Source organism: Saccostrea echinata, unplaced genomic scaffold, assembly GCF_033153115.1.
Source record: "Saccostrea echinata isolate AGI-Se365-2 ecotype Australia unplaced genomic scaffold, CSIRO_AGI_Sech_v1 ptg000029l, whole genome shotgun sequence".
Lineage (NCBI taxonomy): Eukaryota > Metazoa > Mollusca > Bivalvia > Ostreida > Ostreidae > Saccostrea > Saccostrea echinata.
Window position 1 is genome coordinate 12,022,501 of NW_026889778.1, and position 7,020 is coordinate 12,029,520.

The following is a 7,020-nucleotide window of genomic DNA, read 5'->3' on the forward strand; positions in this document are numbered from 1 at the left end:
TTACAGTTAACTTTAAAAGTTTTATTGTATAAAATTTCCACAAAATGACTCAAATAAAACATTAATTTTATAAAACATGCAATTCCGGAACAAGGAATGTGCAGTCCTCGAATCATATTGTACTTTTGGAATTGGAGAAATTTAGAGATCGACACTTTCCTAGCATAGAGTATCTCATAAAGTATCGTAATTACCGTTTGTCGCATACATGTACAACTGAGAAACCACCGTGCGTGTGTTTAGCAATTATAATTATTTGATTTCAAAGTTAAACCATTATTCTCAAATATTTTTCCCTTAAATATTCAGACTATTAATAAATATTATTTCAATTTAACATTAACATAACGTTAAAAAAAAGCCGTGTGACTTCAGGCCCCAAGACCATAAACTGAGAATAGACTTAAGTCAAAATTTTGATTTTTAATATCTTGATTTTTATTTAATGTATTTGCTTAAAAATTTGCAATTTTATGTAATATTTAAATTCAAATATATGATAAAATTTTTGTTTCATTATCAAAATTATTTCAAAAGTTATGTTGGTTTGAAATTTTGACTTAAGTATGTTCTCAGTTTATGGTCTTGGGGCCTGTAGTTTGCATACGAATATACGAGTCGGTCTGTGTACGAATTAGTTGTAGGTCGGCGTAATTTAATGAATATTCATGAAACGAGAAATATCGATAACGGCAAATATCAGGAATTTAGCTTTATGCCCATCAACAAAATGTCTTTGAAATAACTTGAGAGTATTTGTTAACTATGTGCATTTTATTTTCAAACATCGAATCAACCCTATTTTCATTATATTGACTCTGCAAAAATCGCCGCTAGGGTCCCTGTGATTTTACACTGTTGTTATTTATAGCCAAAAAGCAGCAGCAATAGCCTGTGGCTATAAATAGCCAACGTCTAAAAAGCGTAAACTACCCCAGGCATGTTTTATCGTATACCATTGTAACAACGCAAAATGTAACAAGCATTCTGAGAGTATTGCATACAGTAGCTGCAACGTTATTGTTGACAACTTACACGAACGATTCATAAATTTTAAGGAGATGAGATCGAGATCGGGAGACATCTACGGTCATATGAGCAAGAATGAGCCATTTATTATTACTTCTGGTGTAATCGGAAGTGACGTCATTTTGACGACTTTTGATGATCTCCTTAGCTGCTACTTGTCATTTTCAACAACTTTGCTTCTATGATGCTATACAAATTCTCAATACTTTTTGAGATATCAGGAAAACACTTTTGGCCCCTCTATATAGCTAGCTCCCTAATTTTAGGGGCCAGCCCCTTATTGTTGATATCTTTTGAAAGATCGTATCATTCTACACAACTTTTGCTCTATATGTTTAACAAAATATTTACAGGTAAAAAGATATTGTAGAAAAAGTGTTAGAAATTTTAAAAATTCCTGATAGGACTTTTTTCGGGCCATAGCGAACGACGAAGTGCGGCACTTCCGGGGAAAGAGAAATGCGTATGTCACATCTACACATGTTGCTCTATCATCGCCGAAAAATGTCACTTTTCTGTCTAGAAGCGCTTTTGAAGAAACTGCTGGACAAAGTGACCCTCCGAAAATTACTAAATGGCGGAAAGCTCGGAACTGGAAGTGACATCATCAAAACAAAAAAAATAGATATCTAGATTTTTTTATGTTAAATCAGACCTGTAAGTTTCATGAATGTCGAGCGAGCCGTTTCCGAGAACTCGCGTGCACAAAATCGGAAAGGAAGAAAAAAACAATAATAACTAGATGAGATCTCGTTGCGAGCAACGAGTAGGTCTTCCGTCCGATTTTTCGATGAGATGAGATGTAATTTTAATTAATTTTTCGTTAAAAGATAATGATATAAAGATTTCTCTCCTTAGATTTCAACCTTTTGATTTATATAACATAATCTTGAACATCTTTCGTTCAATATTGCTTTTCAAAATATTCCCCCTTTTCGAGATATGAAGTGTAAAAGATTTAATATTCTGGCCACTTATGGCAGTTATGGCCCCTTATTATGCAATAGAGAATCAAAATTTTACAACATATTGTTGCATATTGTTTCGTTAAGCATTTTTGCTTCAGTAATTTATAAAAAATTCTTGATCATTGAAGAGTTACATATTAGTCTTTTGGCCCCTCTGAGCCCCTAATTTGAAGGGTCAGGCCCTTTTTCTTGATATCAAATGAAAAGACTTGTGATTTTAAACTTTTTTTTGTTTTAGAAGTTTCTTCTCGTCTTCGAGATATGTGGAATAGAAATATTTAGGGACCAACCCTTCAAGTCTTTTATGACTCCGTTTTGCAAAAATTGAAAGGATGCATATTGTTTAGAACATTATTATGAACATCTTTTGTTTAATAATGCTTATTAGAATATCTCCCCTTGTTTAGATATAAGGCGTCAAATATAGAGAATTCTGGCCCGTTTGGCCCCATTTTTACGCAACGTATTATCTTAATTTCAAAATGTATAGTGGCAAATCGTTAAGATGAGCATTTTTGCTTCAGTATTTGATAAAAAAAAAATATTGATAGTTAGAGTTATAGATGAAAGACTTTTGGCCCCTCTGAGTCCCTAATATGAGGGGTCAGCCCCTTTTTCTTGATATTACATGAAAGGTCTTGTGATCTTGAAGACTTTTTGTTCAACAGGTATTAAGAAATTTATTTTCGTTTTCGAGATATCCTAAATTGAAATATTTAGGGGCTAGCCCTTTAAGTCCTTAATGTGCCGTTTCGCAAAAATTGAAAGGTTGCATATTGTTTAGAACATTATTCTAAACATCTTTTGTTCAATATTGCTTTTCAAAATATTCCCTCTTTTTGAGATATAAAGCGCCAAAGATTTAGCATTTTGGCCCCTTTTGGTCCCTTATTACGTAACATATGATCAAAATTTAAAAACATATAGTTGCAAATCGTTAAGATGAACATTTTTGCTTCAGTAATTTATAACAAAATATCGATCGTTCAAAAGTTATATATGAAAACTTTTTGACCCCTCTGAGCCCCTAATTTGAGGGATCAGCCCTTTTTGTTGATATCAAATGAAAGGACTTATTATTTTGTACATCTTTTGTTATTATAATATATGTTTTAAAAAAATATTTACAGGTAAAAAGATATATAAAAGAAAACGTGTCAAATTTTGCGAGATGCTTGTGAGCCTATTTTTCGAGCCCAGCTTCAGGGCCTTTTGAGCTGGAGAAATGTAGATGCGAAATGGCACATCTACACTCTTTCTTCTATCTTCACTGAAAATCTTATCTCTTTATCTGTAATCGTTAAGGAGAACACCCCAGGACAAGCCAACCCTCTGAAAATCAGAAAATCGTCCATATCTCACGACCGGAAGTGACGTCATCAAAAAACAAAAAGAACCTATCAAGATCAATTGAATATCTTTTATATCTGAAAGTTTGATGTTAATCGGCCCAGGCGTTTCCGAGAAATCGCGTGCACAAAATCGGTTGGAAAAAAAGATAATAATAATAGGGAAAAAGAAACCGAACGAAAACAATAAGGTCTTCCGTTGGAGACGCAAGACCTTAACTAGAGCAAAGCTTGTTGCAAAGCAACGAGTAGGTCTTCCGTCCGATTTACGATATTGACTGTGATAGATTTACACAAAAAAGGAGAAGAAGGAAGAACAAGTATAATTGAATAAAATAGGCGATTGAATTATTCAAAATATGTTTAGAAACACATGAAAGAGTGATATCTTTTAATTTCAATCCATTTCCGGTTCTTTTAAATTCACTTCCGGTATGACAAGAAGTGCTCAAAACGACTTAAGGGAATGAAGGATACATGGTCACATGACTCTGTTTAACTACGTCATAGTCTCCGTTTATATAAGTGCAAAACGTGCAAACCATTAAATCTTGTATAAGTTTTTGACAATTTTTTAACTTTAATTACCATTTTATATAAAAAAAATAAAAAAGTTTTAACATTCTTGTAAATATTAACAAATTATGAAAAAGATTGACCCACTCCTCTGTTTCCCTAAACTGCGCGTCCAACAAGTCGGTGACGTCATACACGATCTGTTAGTACAGCAAGATCATACATGTCCTCTATCAAGTGAATTTCGAAAAAAATGAGAAAAACGTATAAGGTTCAGACAAAGATACATCTTCCCTGGAATTTTCAAGTAAATCGATCGAGCCAACTCCGAGAAATCTTCTGCACAAAAATTGTAAAGAAAAATAAAGAATAATAATAATAACTAGAGCAAAGCTCGTTGCAAAGCAACGAGTAGGTCTTCCGTCCTGTTTTGACCGGAAGTGACGTTAATAAGAGAAAGGAATGAGTTTAGATTTATTCAGTGACTTTAAAATTACAATTTTGCATCAAAACCTGCAAAATTAGCTATTTCTGCCTACTTCCGGTTTGACCGGAAGTGATGTTGAGGGATGATAATTTTGGTTGGACGCTTCTGGTTACATAACTTAACCAATAACATGTCGAAAACGGCAAAAATATGCATTTCTGACTACTTCCGTTTTGGCCGGAAGTGACGTCATTTGACGACTTTCGACAATTTTATTCACTTCTACTTGTCATTTGAACAATTTTGCTTCTTTGATGTACTACAAATTCTCAATAGTAGGATCATTGGCAATCTTTGTACCAAGTATGAGCTTCCAGTTAATCCAAAACGTCATAGCCTGGGCAAACTTGGAGGGACAGACGGGCAGCTAGACAAACGACAGACAGACGGACAATATGATTCCTAATCCCCCTCCCCCGGCCCAGACACTTCATTTGCGGGGGATGTAAATTCCTATGTTAAATTTTGAACACCCATTCTGATTTGAAAAAAAAAATTAAATCTTCACTATTTCAGGGAGATATTATAAGTATGTTTTCTTCTTCCGGTTTCTAAAGAATAATTTTTTCAAATGACCCTTTCCAAGTTTTACTACTTGTATTTTTTTAATTTCCTTCTGTTGGAAGAGAATGTAGTCATTCATTTGATCAACAACGTTTGGTTGATATTAACCCAGTGATTCTTGAAAAGATAAGAATGAAAAAAAAAATTACAAGTACCAGGTTTACAGCCACAACGTTGATTATGCTTACACCGAGAAAGCCAACATCGAAGTCAGAGAACAAACAAATTATGAGCAGAAAATCTTACTTTAGTTAGCCTTTGGCATGAGAGATGGGGTATTTTTTTATATGGTCAATTTTTTTTTACTATCGACGTTTTGACGCCCCCCCCCCCCCAAAAAAAAAAAACTGATTGAAAACTTCGCCTCTGAAGGAAAGCATTTTATCTATTTCGGGGGGGGGGGGTATACATATACTGATGAGAGGAAATTTAATCAACTAATCAGTCCTATAAATATGTATGATTGCTTCGGAATATTTGGTTACAATTACATGGCTTTTATATTTATTTATACACGTAAGTTAATGTCAGCTAAGAACTAAATTAACATCTGTCATAAACAAAACAAATAAATTTTTAGCTATTTAGGGTTATCTTTTTGTAAGAACCACTTTTTTAAAACAAATTTTCGCCCAGGATATATTTGGCACTCTATTCAATTACCATTTTATTCGAATGTCGATCAAAACATTTTTTTTTCAAAAACCCCGGGAGTGCAAAATAAGCGAAACTGGCCAATGAAGATGTTTAAAAATCCTGATTTCGCAATTGCATCATCTCGGGCGTCTCCGCCAGAGGTCGGAAAAACAACCCCGAATGTTTTAACATTACCGGATGTAAAAATTTTATACAAGATGGAGTCGCTTCCTATTTATTAAGGATAGACGGAGTTGAAAGTCCCTTCTAGTTAATTAGTATATTTTAGGTAATATCTTTACATTCAATAAACTTAAACTCAATACTCAACAGATAAAATATCTTCCCTCATTGAGGGAAGATCTTTTATAGTCATTTATTTCAAAGTTTGGGAAAGGGGGGATTCTACGTAATACATTCGAAGTTGTTGTTAGTTGTTAGCTGTTTGTTAGTTGGAAAGGCCCGAGAAGTTGCGACTGACTTGTCTTGGTCTAAAATCATTTTGACAAACCCAAACCACGCAGTTTTGTTCAGGACATGTGTACAGTGAAATGAACAAAGTTTATTCAATCCAGTTAATTTGAGGAAAAAAAATAGTCCGGCATTTTTTTCAACCTCGTTTATTTCTTAATTAATCTTTTTTCCGTGAAGGAGGAAGGCATGGACGAAGGATTAAATAAAAAAATATTTCGAGCGATTTAACTTACAGGTGTACAAAAGCACCCGTGCATGGACTTCATTTTAGTACTACATATTGTGATTGAAGTTGAAAATAATCAACAAATAGATTTACAGAAAAATGTGATTATGATTGATATTGTAAATAAAATTAAGAAAATTGAACAATATTTGATACAGGAACTACCTGGTATATATATGTACATGAGCAAATCTCTCTCTCTCTCTCTCTCTCTCTCTCTCTCTCTCTCTCTCTCGTATTTTTTAAAACTAACCCAGAAAAGTAATGTACGTAAGATACAAGTCAATGATTTGAGAGAAAATACTCAATTCTATACGTAAACGATACAAATAGTTTAATAGTTTATGATACAAAGGCTGCCGATTATGACTTTAATAATTGAAATAAAGTTGTCAAAGTGTATTAATTAAGAATGATAAATTTGTGATATTCAGTAGCTGCACTGAAGTTCACTGGTCTGAAAAAAAAATGGGATGGATGACCAGAGACTCCGGTCCGTCAATAAATAATTTTTTTTCTTTTCGGAAAGCTTCATGTACAGTTCTGCAGTTAGATATTCAAGTGATATTAAAATTTTCCCGGTGCTTACCTTTTTCGTCCCAATTAATATTTAAAAAATATGTTATATACATTCTGAAATTTACAGTTCTGGACATACGATATAGGTTTATTGTTATCTACATGTATAATCTGCTACCAATATTTAATCCCACAACAAAATGATGGTGTTAGCATACTATACTTAAAAAAAAGAAAGTCATTTACGGGTTT